The following is a 16,494-nucleotide window of genomic DNA, read 5'->3' as shown; positions in this document are numbered from 1 at the left end:
TAAAAAGACCCCCGAGGGAACTATTATTTTGAGCATTATTTATCATAAAGATAAACACTTTTGAGATAGAGATGTTGTTGTCTACGGCCATACCACCCTGAATCCGATCTTGTCTGATATCGGAAGCGAAGCAGGGCCGGGCCATCTTGGATGGGAGATGGAGATGGAGATGTTGTTTTGGGCTGAACTGTGTCTCCTATAAAATTCTTATGATGAAGTCCTAATCCCCAGCATCTTAGAACGTGACTGTATTTGGAATCACGAATGTGACTGGTTTTGTCCTGGCCTCTTCTTCTGTCCTATAGTCTTCACCTAATAACTAAGTCCATGTTGACAATGGAAATTACCACCTTGATACAAATGATTCATAAATTTATATTCTAGTCTAAATCTCCCTTTTAAATTCCAGTCCCTACTTGACAGTTCAACTCAATGTGCTCAAAGTACCTCAAATTCAACATGTCCAAAACGAACTCCCTCCAAAATCTGGTCCTCTTTTTAGGTTGCCCTATGTCAGTAAATGACATCGTTCTAGTTCTGTAAGACAGATGCATCCTTCGTACCTCCCTCTCCATTACTCTTCCATATACAGTACATCACCAAGTTCTAGTGAGTTGTCTACTGAAATACTGATAGAATCTGTTTATGTCTTTTCATATCTATTGCCAATACCCTAAGCTCCCATTTTGTCCCTGGTATACAGTATTAGCTAGCAAAACTTGAATTTGTTCTCTATCCAGAAGTTACAGAGATCCAATTTAACCCTATGCCCTCCTCACACATACCTAAAACCCCTTCACATTTAATAGCTTTTAGGATGGAGGCCAAAGTCCTTAAAAGATTTCCAAAGCCCTACATATTCTGGTTACCTAGCTGGCCCTCCATCCTCATCTAACAACTCACTGCTTTCTAGCCCCACTGGTTTTCCTTCAGCTCCTCTGAAATGCCATGATCTCATCTCTACAGAGTCATAGTACCTGCTGTACTCTACATGAAATATTCTCCTCCGGAGCACCTGGGTGACTCAGTTGGTTAAGCATCTGACTCTTGATTTCAGCTGAGGCCATGATCCCGTGGTTCACAATTCAAGCCCCGTGTCAGGATCTGCACTGACAGAGCAGAGCCAGCCTAGGATTCTCTCCCTCTGCCCTTCCCCTGCACGTTCTCCCTCAAAATAAACAAACAAAAAAACCAAAAAATACTCTCCTCCATCACCACTCTGCATAAATAATGCCTCTTCTTCCTTCAGAGCTCAATCCAACTACTTTCTCAGAAACCTAACTAACCATTCTCCTCTATTAGAGGCTTTTATACACCAAGTAACATTTCTTCACAGCATTTGTCAAAGGTGTAATTTTACATTTTGTTATAATTTGAGTATTTGTCTTCCCCACCAGACTATAAGATCCGCAACAGGAATTGTTTTTGCTCCTCACTGAACCAGCAGATGAAAGGTCTATTAAAAAAATCTTACATACTAATAGCTAAAGTCACCCATTAATTTACTCTAGTGTTTTTTTTTTTCCATTTTAGTGCTTCTTTACATTTCCTGGAACCCCTAGCCAATTGTGCTTCTTTTATTTTGATAGAGAGAATCCCAAGCAGGCTCTATGCTATCTGTGCGGAGCCTGACAGGGTTCAATATCAGGAACTGTGGATCATGACCTGAACCGAAATCAAGAGTTGGGCACTGACCCGACCAAGCCACCCAGGTGCTCCCCACCACCAAAGCCAAGTGTTTAATACTTAATAAAGTTGGTGTATATGCCATAATATTGGGATTAGAGTTGTTTTTGTTTTGCTAAGTATATTCTGTAAGAATGACTGATAATAGTACCTACCTTCACCACTTCCTGAAATGTGAACCCTCAATGATTTTGAATGCCTCCCGAAATATGTTCACAAAATCATTTCCAATGTATAAAGTCACTTACTACAGAAATAAATACTATGAATCAGTTTATTAAAATCTCAATCACTAAACTGCTAACTAACATAAATGCTGGTGCCTTCATGAGGTATTTTGTGCTTAGGCTAAAAATTAAAAATGTACGTGATTATCTGTGTATTATTTTTATTTCCTCATCAATAGAATATAAGCTTGATAAGGGCAGGGAATGTGTCTATTTTGTTTACCAATATATACTATTTACTCAGCACAGCATCTGACACATAGTAGGGATTCAACAGACTTTATTGGAAAACTGAATATTTTATATCAAAGCACTGATGTTCCTGTAATCCATGTCATATATTCATACCAGGATTTTGTAAACATGCTACGAAAAAATGTCTAATGATTTGGATTAAGCAACAATAAAACCAGAAAGAAAACTCAATACAAATTATAACCAACATTCCTTCTCCAAGTAACAATACCCAGTTTGTTGCCCCTTTCAAATTTCTACCTACCTATCTCATGGGAACTTGAATACATTCAAAACCAAACTAATGATCTCTTTCTACTTCCACAATCCTTCTCATACTCAGTATTTATATGCCTACTATAGGTTATTGATAGAGAAGCACAGTGGAAAGAGATTAGACATCTCATTTAATCTCGGCCCTGGCATTTATCAGGTATGCAACTCTAGGCAAGTTATTCAATACCTCCAAGCCTAAGATTCCTCCTCAGAAAAAATGAATAGAATACCTATCTTAAAAAAGTTTTTCAAGGAATAACTAAGAAAATATAAATAAAGTACCTACTAACATAGGGACTCGAATTTGGGCCTTCCTATAACAACATCACTACCCTTCCTAATTCCTCTGACTTTCCCCCCTTCCCTTTATCTCTATCATCTACATAAACGTCTATAACTACCATTCTCTCAATGTAATGTTAGGAGACACACGTGTACTTTCCCTGTGAGCTTAATGTTTGATAAAGGGGGAATTCACAATAAGAAGCAAATATATCTCAAATAAATTTAAACACTATTTTTCTCCTTAATACTTTAATTCTCTACGCCTTCATGAAAACAAAAACAAAATGAGAGCCAAAAAAAAGCATTTGCCATAAAGAAAAAGAATTTAAAATTAAAGTGTGTTAGGAAAAGAAATGCAGCATCACAGAAGGGGGTAGAACAGAAAAAGAACAAAGGATTACAAAATATGCTGAGACAGAGCAAAGAGAAAACACAGAGCCGGTCACATAAAAAAGCAAGGTCTGACCTTCTGATGAGAAAAATCTCTGAAGCATTCCAGTTGTTTGTTAATATATAATGAAGCATCTATAAAATGATGAAGGCAGAAAAATATAAAGGGCAACTAATCTTAGGGAGTGTACAAGCCAAGAAAGAAACATATCAAAGTGTAAACATGTCTATTTGAAATGCAGTGCATTAAAAGTTGGACTCAATTTAGGGAATTGAGTTTTCAGAAACTAAAACAATGCAGTGGGTAAGTGCCTAAATAATGTGCTGAGGCTGGAAATAGTACAAGTCTGGTTTGTGGTAAAGGAAAAATAAAGTCACTGCTAAAGAATGCAGCTTGTCACCAAAAGCTGTATCCTTTGCTCCAGTAGGAAGTAAGAGTCAGCTCTTCTGATTTTCTCCTTATAGCCTCACAAGCTGCTGCTGGCACCACCCCCTCCCCAGCTGCAGTCTCCTACTGGGAATGTTTTCTCTGAATTTTGCCAGGCTGAAATTTAAGGCCATAAAATGGAGGATTTGGAATTGATGGTCTCAATGCATATTCTAACTCTGATGTTCAATTAATCTTGACCAAACCAAACGAGCAACCAGCCAAACACACAAAAACCCCAAATGATTAGCATTAATGTAATTCCTGAACCATAGAAGGGTAACAATTTTATAGAGAGGGGGAAAGAGCCAGCATCCCATCTATGATACTGACAAATGATGAAGTTATATTTATTGAGAAAGTATACAAACTAATGATCTGCAAGGAAGAACACTGCTTCCATGGAGGTGGTTTGGCATTTGTTTGCTTATTTTTAAACGAAAAGATTGACTTCTTTCATTCACTGTATAATATTCACTGAGCACTTACTGTACAGGGTTAATTACAATATCCTAATTAGGGTACTGGTAGGCATTATCACTACCGGTACCCTGCATTAGACAAGCTTATTCATCTAAAGCTCAAGACAACTGAAATCAAGGTCACATTTTGAGCCCAGGCACCAATTAAAATACTTCTTGAATACCCAACCACATTTCAGATGCTGCTTTAGGTAAAGGAGATACAGCTATGACCAAGTAAGGTCTCTGCTCTTCTGAAACCTAAATCCCCTATAGTAGAGGGATACAGAAATAGTAAAGAAGTGTATTAATACAGCTACCTCACCCACAGCTCCTACTATCTCTAAATTGCCCATGACCTGGCAGCTTCTGGGACAAGCATACATTCCAAAGGCCTATAGGCTAGCCAACAGTTTTGATGACTTGCAGCACCTCCTGAATGGAGACAGCGTGAACCAATCGGATTCTTTTTTTCTCTTAGAATTGGAAAACTGAATCAACTGACCTGAAAAGGTCATCGAGTAGCAAATTAAGAGGCATGTATAAATTGGGGTTATGAGGAAACAGACAGTATTCAAGACAGATTAGAGATGCTGAGTGAAGTAGACATTAGGAGAGCCCACAAATAAAAAAATCCTTAAACCCCTGGGTAAGAGAAATGGGAGAGTGGCTGCCTTGGTTCCTTGACAGCTTTCTGCTTCCAATCCATGTGTATCATTAAAATGATCCTCTAAGTTAATTTTGTCTAAAATAAGAGTCTCTTAAGCACTTACCACCATTTTCTTTCCTAAATTAGACTCTCATCAAGCACGCTGGTTTCCAGAGGGGAAGTAGCACCCAATTATTGACAGAGAATTATTTACCAGTAGGACAGATTTCCAGGGTAGTTGTGGGCTAAGAGATATTCCTCTGACTTAGTGCATGAGTTATTGTTGGAACCATGTCTTTGCTGCAACCAAAAAATACTGGAATCCTTGAAAGCTAAGAGTAATAAGCCCAAGAATTCTTTGCAAAACCAACTAGAGGCAGAATATGCACAGCCTTTAAAGAGTTAAAAGATGGGAGCTTTAAAAAAAAGGTATTAATTCCAAAAAGAATGTGTCTGTAACAGCCAAAAGTTGGCCTTGGAGCTCAGGAAGTCTGGTATTACATTTACTGCAATAAGTTCCCTAACAGATACCCTCACCCTTCTTTTTTTAAAGTTATTTTTTGAAGGACCAGGGCTAATATCACCAATAAAAATTAATTTCCTCCAAAGATTGCTAAAGTTCGGTTGTAAGAATTTTGGAAAATAGTTTAAAAGGTGTATTTCTTGGATTCTAACAGTTTGAGGCTATATGGAAGACCAGTCCATTAAATGTACACACATCAATTAAAATATACATTTGATTTCAGAAAGCACTGAAAAGGTTTTTTTAATGTATTTAAAGTTTATTTAACAAATCTGAACATGAGGTTCAAACTCACAACCCTGAGATCAAGAGCCATACACTCTGTTTGAGCCACCAAGGCACCCCAAAAAAGCATTGAAAAGTTTTAAAAAGTACCTCCCCACACTGAGGAAATATAGTACCACTAAAGTAAAAAGCCTATACTTAATATCAATTAGTGAGCTCTAATTCATAAGATAAAATTAATCCGTTTTAAAATATACAATTCATTGGTCTTATTATGTTTAAAGAGTTATGTGACCATCATCATAATTTCAGAACATTTTCATCATCCCCCAAAGAAACCTCATACCTTTTAGCAGTCATTTATCCTTTTCCCCCAAATTCCCCAGCCCTAGGCAACCACTAATCTGCTTTGTATCTCTAGAGATTTGCCTGTTCTGGGCATTTCATACAAATGAAATCATACTAATGTGGTCTTTGGAGGCCTAAAATTTAGCATGCTTTAAAAATTTACCCACGTTGTACCATGTATCAGAACCTCATTCCTTTTTAATTGCTGACTAATATTTCATTGCATATACACATCACCAGTTATATAATGTATTTAGCAACTCCTGGGCATCTGGGTTGTTTCCACTGTTTGGCTACTATGAATACACTGCTATGAGCATTTGTGAACAAGTTTCTGTGTGGATGTGTTTCCATGTGTCTTGGGTATACTCCTAGGTGTATACACCTAAGAGAACTGCTAGACCACATAACTATGTTCCATCTTTTAAGGAACTGCTACACTCCTTCCCAAAGTACTTGTACTTACACTGGAATTAAAGTAAAAAACTTAAAAACAACAAAGTACTTGTACCATTTTCAAATTCCCACCAGCAGTGCATGAGAGTTAATCTTACCCCACATCATTACCAAATCCTCGTTTTTTTTATAGCCATCTTAGTGGTTTTGATTTTTATTTCCCTGAGAGCAAATGATTATTAAGCATCTTTTCACATGCTGACTGGCCATTTGCATTACCTTCTTTGTAGAAATGTCTATGCATATCCTTTACCTTTTTTGAAACTGGGTTGTCTCTACTGAGATGTACAAGTTGTTTACATATCATGGTCATCAGTCTCTTATCAGATAAAGGATTTGCAAATACTTTCTAGCATTCCATGGGTTGTCTTTCACTTTCCTGATGGTGTCCTTTGACATGCAAGTTTTAAATTCTGATGTTCCCTTATGTATTTTTGGGTCAGTGGTGCTTTTTGATATCATATCTAAGAAGGCTTTGCTTAAACCAAGGTCATGAGGACTTGTCCCTATATTTTCTACAACTTGTGCAGATTTAGCTCTATATTTAAGTATACGAACAACTGAGTTATTATTTGTATACTGTGTGATAAAGGGGTCCAACTACATTCCGTGTGGTAATGCAGGTGACCCAGCACCATTTGTTGAAGACTGTTTTGAAAATGCTCACATTTTTACATGAAATTTTTCCTAGAAGCCTAGTAAGATACTCTGGGGTACAGGTGAGAGGAGTGTACAAATCGTACAGGACTTTTTATATGAAAGAACCAGGGTGATTCAAGGATGCCTAAAATTAGTCTGACCAAATACAGACTTTCTACATCCTCTAGTCAGGTCAGTTGCTGTAGCTTCTACATAGGTGGTTCCTACTTTCTTAAATTATTTTTTAATGTTTTTATTTTTGAGAGAGAGTACTAGTGAGGGATGGGTAGAGAGAGAGGGAGACACAAAATCCAAAGCAGGCTCCAGGCTGTCAGCACAGAGCCCGACGTGGGGCTCGAACCCACAAACTATGAGATCATGACCTGAGCCAAAGTCAGACGCTCAACTGACTGAACCACTCAGGCGCCCCCGCCTCTGCGCCCCCCCACCCGTGGTTCCTACTTTCTAATGCCATTATTCGATAGCATATATCCCTAATATATGAGTATCCCTAATGCCTGCTTTCTAATTGTTCATATGTTGTTTCATGTAACACACCCTAACATAAGAAAGAAGAAAACTTACAGTTTTCTTACAATGATCCTTTTTAGACACAGATACAGAGAGTGTCCTGTATCTCAATGTTGAGACTATATGGAATACATAGTGAGATGCTGGTATTTGTCCATTAGACTACTGAGATTGTCCCAAATGTCAGCTCCTACAAGTCTGAAAATGAAAAATTAGGTTTAATCTTTAGATTCTTCCTCAAGCTCAATTCCATGGATCAGGTCATGAGGAAAGTTAACTAGTAAGAGAAATGGGAGATTAGCAGAACATAGAATACAGGGTGCATAAGTCCTCTTAGTAATGCACCTCAAAAAAAAAACCAAACAAATAAAAAAACAAAAAAACAAAGATTCCTAACCTGACCTCAATAGTACAAATATAAATAAACAGAGGTTAGGATTACTAGATTAATCTTAGAAACCAAATGTGAAGTTGTTCTCAGCAAGGTTATCCAGCTATGTAAACAGAGATGACCAGCTATTTACAAATTATTTTCCAACTGAAGCTGACAGCACACTCCTTTTTTTTTTTTTTTTTTTTTTTTTTTTTTACAATTTTGACATGAGAAACACACCCCACCATCTCCTCTACATTTACCACCATCAGGAATCAAGAAATTCACCCTGGAATATCAATAACGTAAATTTGCAGGTGAATAATACAGACAACAGAATTAATGGATTTTAAAAATTAGAGTTCTGAAGACTGTGGCAACATGAAAAATGCTTATAAACTGACATTAAAAGTAAAAGGATGCAGGGGTGCCTGGGTGGCTCAGTCAGTTGAGTGTCCGACTTCAGCCCAGGTCACGATGCCGCGCTTCGTGGGTTCGAGCCTTGCGTCGGGCTCTGTGCTGACAGCTCGGAGCCTGGAGCCTGCTTTGGATTGATTCTGTGTCTCCCTCTCTCTCTGCCCCTCTCCCACTTTGTCTGTCTCCCAAAAAAATAAACATTTTTTAAAAAATTTAAAAAAAAAAGTAAAAGGATGCAAAAATATTTAAGTGCTATTATGCATACATTTCAAAATAATTATATTTGAAAAAAACCATAAAGACATGCCCATTGAAATGTTAACTATGGTTGCATTACAGTATTGAAAATATGAGTTAATTTTTATTTCTATGTAATTCTATTTAATTTGCAATTATAAGAAGAAAAAAACTTGGTATCACTAATAGCTAAATAAAAAAGTAAAAAAGTAAAAAAAGTTGGTATCACTAAGTAAATAGCTAATTTTAAAAGTTAGAAATTCTCATTTGTAAGCTGAAAAGACAATAAAGGCAACATAGAGACAACTCACAAGGTACATTTAATTCTGCTAAGAATATGGTATACAACAGATGAGTCTAATTCTTTTTTTTGAGCCTAAATCTACTTTTTAAAAATTGAGATGAATTCACAGAACATAAAATTAACCAACTTAAAGAGAACATTCAGTGGTTTTTGGTACATTCACAATGTTGTGTAACCACTACCTCTATCTACTTCAACAATACTTTAATCCCTCACAAATAAAAACTTTGTACCCATTAGGTAGTTACCACCCATTCCCCTTTCTCCCCAGCCTCTGGCCACCATCTGTTTCTATGGACTTGCCAATTCCAGATATATCATATAAATGGAATCACAGAATGTGACTTTTTGTGTCTGGCTTCTTTCACTTAGCATAATGTATTCAAGGTTCATCATCAGTTGTAGACTGTATTAACTTCATTTTTAAGATATAAATAGTTAATCAATCATATAGATTTACTTACATATATATGATATATATTATATATCATATATCAAATATATATTATATATCACATATATTATATATATAATATATATTATATATTATATATGTGATATATGATATATCAAATATATCATATGTATCATATATAATATATATGAATGATATATATATCACATATATATATATATGTAAATTCCAGTGTCTTTTGAGAGTTCCCTGAACGCACGGTATGACTATTAGCTAAACAGCATTTGGTTTCAACAATGCAATATTGAATGCAAAAGGTATACTACAAATCAGTGGAAATTAACTTTGTTTTTTACATTTAAAGTATAAAACTACAAAAGAAAAACAATTAACAAACTTCAAGATATCTTTTTAAAGTACATAAGCCACTCTTGGTTTAGAATTATGTAATGAAATGCAATTACAGAACATGCTGTGTACCATAAGTCAAGAAAATCTGGCTCAGTCTGGTGTTCTAAAAGAGCTGTGTGACCTTGTCACATCTATTCAAATTTCCAAAAGTAGAGGATAAATATTCTTAAATATTTGGCCTTTATATTAAACTGCAGGCACTGAGGAATCAAGCAAGAGTATAACATAAAGGCTATTATTTTGGCAGTGGTAGACAATATATATTGAAGAAGGCAATGAAAGAACGCAGAACAGAAATTTGATATAACATAACAGAGGTTATTAAATTCCTTGAAATTGCATGCAAAATTCTGTGCATCTTTCTACAAAGAGGATTTGTGGTTTACAATTTCTCAAGAGTTATTAAACAAATAAAGGGTTAAGAAACACTTACATGGTGGGGGGGGGGGGCACCTGGATGGCTCAGCAGGTTGGGCGTCCAACTTTGGCTCAGGTCATGATCTCACGGTTCGTGGGTTCAAGCCCCATGTCAGGCTCTGTGCTGACAGCTCAGAGCCTGGAGCCTGTTTTGGATTCTGTGTCTCCCTCTCTCTCTGCCCCTCCCCTGTTTGCTCTCTGTCTCTAGCACAACTATGACTTTGTACTGTTAAATGTTTTTCTTACACTTGGTCCATGGTATCTACCAGTGCAAGTGATATCACACACACACTGAAGCTGATGAAAAAATTATAACCACTTTGAAGGTGCCTTCAGTCACTCTGGAAACAAACTGTTAAGTTAGGTTTAGTCAATGTTTCTATTTAAGATAAACATTACAAGTTATATAACTGATATATATATAAAATTACAAGTTATATAACTGATGATGCATAAATATTATATATATTATAAATTATAAATGAAAACTGAAATTCTTCAGAAATTCGGCAGTAATGTCTTCTTACAGCTTCTAAACCCAAAACAGTTTTTGCTCTCCAGATGGGCTAGATCCATTTAATATTGAATAGAGAGTTCCAATTTGAGGCTACCAAAAGTAGTCCTACTTCTCTATTAAAAGGTGACTTCTGAAAGTGACTTTCAATTGACAAATTATGCAGTTTCAGGAATTTTCCTGGCTGCTGTTTCCAACTCTGGTCCAATGACTCCTCACCTTCATGGACCAGATCAGATTTCCTTAAGTGAATTCCTGTTCATTTGACCAAGTAAAAATCTCCACATATCAACTCTTGACCCTAAATATTCCATTTCTATCTAATGGTCCCAAAATGGACCACCTCACTCCTCACAATCAGATCATTCAGGCCCCTTTAGATGTCCCAGAGTCAAACCTACACCCCTGCCCACGTGTGCACCTATCTCCAGTTAAAAGTCTTCCATCTTGTTAAAGTAGAGGCACTATCAAAAGTACAGTAACAACCTAGAGGCACCTGGGTGGCTCAGTCAGTTAAGCATCCAACTTCAGCTCAAGTCATGATCTCACAGTTGGTGGGTTCAAGCCCCGGGCTGAGCTCTAGGCTGACAGCTTGGGGCCTGGACCCTGTTTTGGATTGTGTCTCCCTCTCTCTCTCTCTGCCCCTCCCCCATTCACATTCAATCTCAAAAATAAACATTAAAAAATTTTTAAATAAAAAAGTACAATAACAACCTAAATGTCCATCAAATAGGGAACTGGTTAAATAACATTACATACAATTAATACTATTTAGCCCTAAGAAAGAATAAAGCTTTTCATATACTGACAGGTGACAGGTGAAAAAAGGCAAGGTGCAGAATTGTGTGTATAGTGGGCTTTTTGTGTAAAGGGGTGAGGAAGGACTATCTGTATTTGCTTGTATGTGTATAAAATCTCTTGGATCCACAAAAACATTAACATTAGTTGCCTATGGGATACGGAACTGAGTGGCTACAAAAGAGAAATAAGATGTTTCATCTATATGCTTATAGAATGACTACATGAATGTATCAATTATTAAAACAATAATTATAAATTTTAATCATAAAAACAGGTCAATCCTGTTACCTTTAGGTGGATTCTGTTTCCACCTTCGAGAAAACTTATACTGTAGATTTTTGCTGCTTTTCCTATTCAGCCTCTTCTTTTCACTGGATCCTTCCTATCAGCTTATAAACATGATCAAGTCTTTTTTTTTAAAACACTTATTTATTATTGAGAGAGAGAGACAGAGCATGAGCATGGGAGGGGCAGAGAGAGGGAGAGACACAGAATCTGATGCAGGCTGCAGGCACAGCTGTCAGCACAGAGCCCAATGCTTAACCGATTGAGCCACCCAGGTGCCCCTAAACATGATCAAGTGTTTCTCATTAAAACAAACTCTTCCACCTTCAATTTTACATCCCATTATTGTCCTATTCCCATACCCCTTTGCAACCAGTCTTCTCCCAAAGTAACCCGTTCTTGATGTTTCTATAGCTGACCTCTTGGATACATTCTTTTCATATAATCCATTACTAAATTGTTTGTTTCTTAAATATCAACACAATTCATTCATAACTCTTCATCCCTATTGCCAACACCCTAGGCAACAATATTAGCTAATGCAGTGGCTTCCTAGTCTTCCCTTGTCTACTACCCCCTTCCTATTCTCAGACATCTTTCAAATGCAAATCTAATTTACATAATCACCTCACCCATAACTCCATTTAAAATTATTTAGTGGCTAGCTTTCCATTACTCTAAAGTCCCTAAGATATCCTTAAGATAATAAATATAAATGGCATGGCATAAGCAGCTTAATGACTACTCCCAGGGTATACACATGTACCCACTTCTCTAAAATGCTGTTTTACAACAGGCAAGTTTGATTTCCTAAGAGATCTTGTTTGAGATGCCAAACATACAAAATATTTTAATGTATTTCACAATCTTATCTTTTTGGCTCTACATCTTGGAATGTTTTCTGAACGGCAGGTCCTAATCTACCGTGAGTTGTAAAATCAGTGTTAGAGGTCCGAGGACTTTTAAGAAAATGAAATAGAATATACAGAATATATAGCAAGGATCAATATTGTTTTATGAAACCTGTCTCTGTTTTTATAAACCAAAGTATGGAATAAAATATACTTTTTATTGTGAGGTGCCAAAAAAAAATGTTTGAAAGCCCATAGTCTTGTTATACTTTGAGATTATGCTGCCATTTTCCTTGATACATTTTTCATCTATGACTTAAGAATTGATACTTCAAGTTAATTTTCTCAACAAATTTCAGAATTTCAGCCATTTTTAAATGGCCTCATTTCATAAATGAGGTCTGAAAATTTACCTAACAGTGTTGCAACAACAAAATTTAACTGAATTCCTGTACCACACACCTATCAGAACTCTGTGGCTCAAACCCCAAAGGCTTTGTGGTTTCTGGCAGCAGTGATATGAACTCATGACCTGCAACTAGAGACGGCCTCTCAGGGATTCTTAACGGTCTTTGTGGCACAGAAACCTTTGGCAATCTGGAAAGTTATGGACCATTTCTCAGTTTTTTTGAATGAATATGTAAGATTAGCAAGAAAAAGTTATGTTTTACCTTGGAACCTGTATTACCAAGGAAAATGCAGTTCTATCCATGACCTTATAGGTATCTGTGGACCAAAGGTAAGTATTCATCAACTTAAAGATTACATTGAGCTTAAGAATTTAGATGTTGTAACAAGTCCCAGCTAATTAAAACATGTTTTAAGGGATAAATAAAAAGCATCAAGAAATAAAATATAGGGAGAGAAAATTCCAGATAATGAAAAACAGCTGGGAAGAGAAGAAGGCATATGTGAAAAATGAAACACTTTTAAGCTTACCTCAGTATTTAAGGTTCCTTCTTTTTTTTTTTTTCAATTGTTCTAGTCTCATACGTATGTGGAATTCATGCTAAAATTGAGTTTATTTACTTAAACAAATTTGAGCCAAGGAAACTGTAAAATAATTTTTTTGTAAAAAAAAGGTGCCATGGGGGCACCTGGGTGGCTCAGTCAGTTAAGTGTCCGACTTTCGATTTTGGCTCAGGTCGTGATCTCATGGTTCCTGGGATTGAGTTGCACATTGGGCTCTGCACTGACAACATGTCTGCTTGGGATTCTCTCTCTCCCTATCTCTCTGTCCTTCCCCCACTCACAAAAGCAGTGTTTAAATAAACATTTAAAATATAAATTGGGGTGCCTGGGTGGCTCAGTCAGTAAAGTGTCCAACTTTGGGTCAGGTCATGATCTCACAGTTCATGAGTTCGAGCCCTACATTGGGCTCTGTGCTGACAGCTCAGAGCCTGGAGCTTGCTTCAGGTTCTGTATCTCCTCTCTCTGCCCCTCCCCTGCTCACTCTCTGTGTCTCTATCCTTCAAAAATAAACATTGAAAAAAATTTTCTAAATAAAAAAATAAAAAGGTGCCATGTATCCAAATCCCCAAATACTTTATTAACAAATAAAAATGCTGCTTTAGTCATCAGTACTGCCTTTGGAATCTCTATTGGCAGCTGCTAGGAAATATTATGACAAGCCTGATTATCTGGTTTTCCAATACGCAGAATGAGAGGCACAGCAAGGGCAGATGCATTAACATGAGATGAAGAACCATCTGATAGTGGGAACAGAAAATGAGGAAAAAAATGATAAAAAGCAGGTACAAGAATTAAAAATAGAATAGGTTTCATCAAATAACGCAAACAGTCCTACATAATTAAGACACTGAAGATACCCTGTTACTACTTCCTGAGTATAATAAACTAATCTTTTTAATAATTTTGAATCAGTAAGATGAGATGGAAATCTGCTCAGAAGTCAGTATTTCGGTGATTTATGTGGAAGGAGTAACAACGAAAAGGGAGGGGTGTGAAGTTTGAAAAAGGACCCAGTTGAGAGTAAGACATTGTTACCAAAGGTACTATACTAGAACAAAAAATCTTGACAAAATTGTTAAAAATGTGTAATTCTAGGAAGTTTTCTACCCAAGACTTATCTATCCAAAATAAATCCCTGTTTAAACTGGTAAATCTCACTTTAATCTAATTGCAACTGTACCTTCTACAACTGAATCCATTACATTCTGTGTGACTTTACTACCTCATTTCTTTTTTTTTTTTTAATGTTTATTTATTTCTGAGACAGAGAGAGGCAGAGCATGAGCGGGGGAGGGGCAGAGAGAGAGGGAGACACAGAATCCGAAGCAGGCTCCAGGCTCTGAGCTGTCAGCACAGAGCCCGACGCGGGGCTCGAACTCACAGACCATGAGATCATGACCTGAGCTGAAGCCAGACGCTCAACCGACTGAGCCACCCAGGCGCCCCACTCATTTCTTTTTTAGACTTGTTTTCTGGACCTCCTTGCTCCTCTATTACTATTACCCTGAACTGACTACTTATTAGTTCCTATGGCTTCAGAGCCCTCTTAGCTCCCTTAATTCTACTACTTCCACATTTAAAAAATATCACAATGAAAGAGAAGAAACCAGGACACGAGACAAGAAGGTAACACTAAATAAAACACATCCACACTATGCTGCAATTAGCATTAATTAATAGACAGGAGCTGGTGCCTTAATATCAACCAGTGATGAATATGCCATTTCTTATATTGATGTGGTTGAGAAAAGTTAGACAGAAAGGAGAATCACTGACAGAAAAGACACGGAAACACCAAAACACACATTGCTACCTTCAATATTACACTGAGCTGGCAGGGCTGCTTATCCTCAAATGACAAAACAGATGTTAAGCACAGGGGTATTTTTGTCAATTTAGCAGAACATTGTGGTGCTATATGAAACCTACCTTTATGAAATACTTTTAGAAGATCCACTCCATTTTAAAGGAACCCCTTTACTTCAATTATCCTTGTGAAAGCCACTTCATTCCAATATCCTATTCTCCTGACAGGTTAACTCTACTGGAAACGGACTCCCATGTTCCCATGGCCTTTGAGCCAAATCTGGCATATTACATCTATTTTCCTTTGACATGATGTACAATTACTTCTACTGTCTAAAATTCCCATCTCAGGGTGCCTGGGTGGCTCAATCGGTTAAGCGCCTGACGTCAGCTCAGGTAACGATCTCATGGTTCATGGGTTCACGCCCCGCGTTGGGCTCTCTGCTGACAGCTCGGAGCCTGGAGCCTGTTTCAGATGCTTTGTCTCCCTCTCTCTCTGCCCCTCCCCACTCACGCTCTGTGTCACTCTCAAAATGAATACACGTTAAAAAAATTTTTTTAATAAAAAATTAAAAAAAATAAAATTCCTATCTCATAGATGCCTGGCTCTACTGCTAACGCTGTTTCTTTATCTGTAAGATGGGATAATATTCACTTTTATAGAATTATCATGGAAATTAAGAATTTCTAGTTTCTGGTCTGGCATGTAAGGTGCTTACAAACTACCACTCCATCCTAACAAAAGAAACTGAACAAACTGAAAAACCAACAACTCTTCTTGTATCTGTCAGGGAAGTGAGGTCACAGGGAAAACTGCTGACCCAAAAATTAGAGAGAAAGACAAGTGTATACAGAAAATCAAAACTTACCAGAGCAGAAATCCATAAGCAGACCAGTGCTAGGGTAGGAAAACTCAGACTGCTAGAGGTTTAGCGTGCCCAAGTCTGAGTTAGAAACTCCAGGGGTGCCCCCACCTCTTTATCTTCAAGAGTTCTACCAGGTCCACAGTAAATATCAGAGAAAAATCCCCTCATGCATCTAATAGGGGGAGGGAAAAGATCTTCTGATATACACCAGAGCATTCTTCTTAACACGGCCTGCACTCTGGAGAAACTTTTGCCAGAGTCAACCTGCAAAAGTTTTATCAGAGCCTAACCTATCTGATCAAATGGAAATACTCAAATTCAACTGGTTCTAGCCTACCACATGGAGGAAGGGAAGTATCCAACCTCATCTTCCTCTTGCCATCCTGTCCCACCTAAGGGTAAAGGGGATGACACTGAGAAGCACTGAGAATTGCAAATTAAAACAAAACATACCACTATACACCTATT

The 16,494-nt window shown here is 37.2% G+C and overlaps 1 protein-coding gene across 1 annotated transcript in view; it reads right to left on the bottom strand.

Annotated features, from left to right (window-relative positions):
• RNF11 (ring finger protein 11) overlaps positions 1-16,494 on the bottom strand; it is a 39,017-nt gene that overhangs the window by 10,094 nt on the left and 12,429 nt on the right. The window lies entirely within an intron of this gene.

This window comes from Acinonyx jubatus, chromosome C1 (assembly GCF_027475565.1).
Source record: "Acinonyx jubatus isolate Ajub_Pintada_27869175 chromosome C1, VMU_Ajub_asm_v1.0, whole genome shotgun sequence".
Taxonomy (NCBI): Eukaryota; Metazoa; Chordata; class Mammalia; order Carnivora; family Felidae; genus Acinonyx; species Acinonyx jubatus.
The sequence above is the reverse complement of the archived record's forward strand: the minus strand, read 5'-3'. Positions and strand labels throughout refer to the sequence as shown.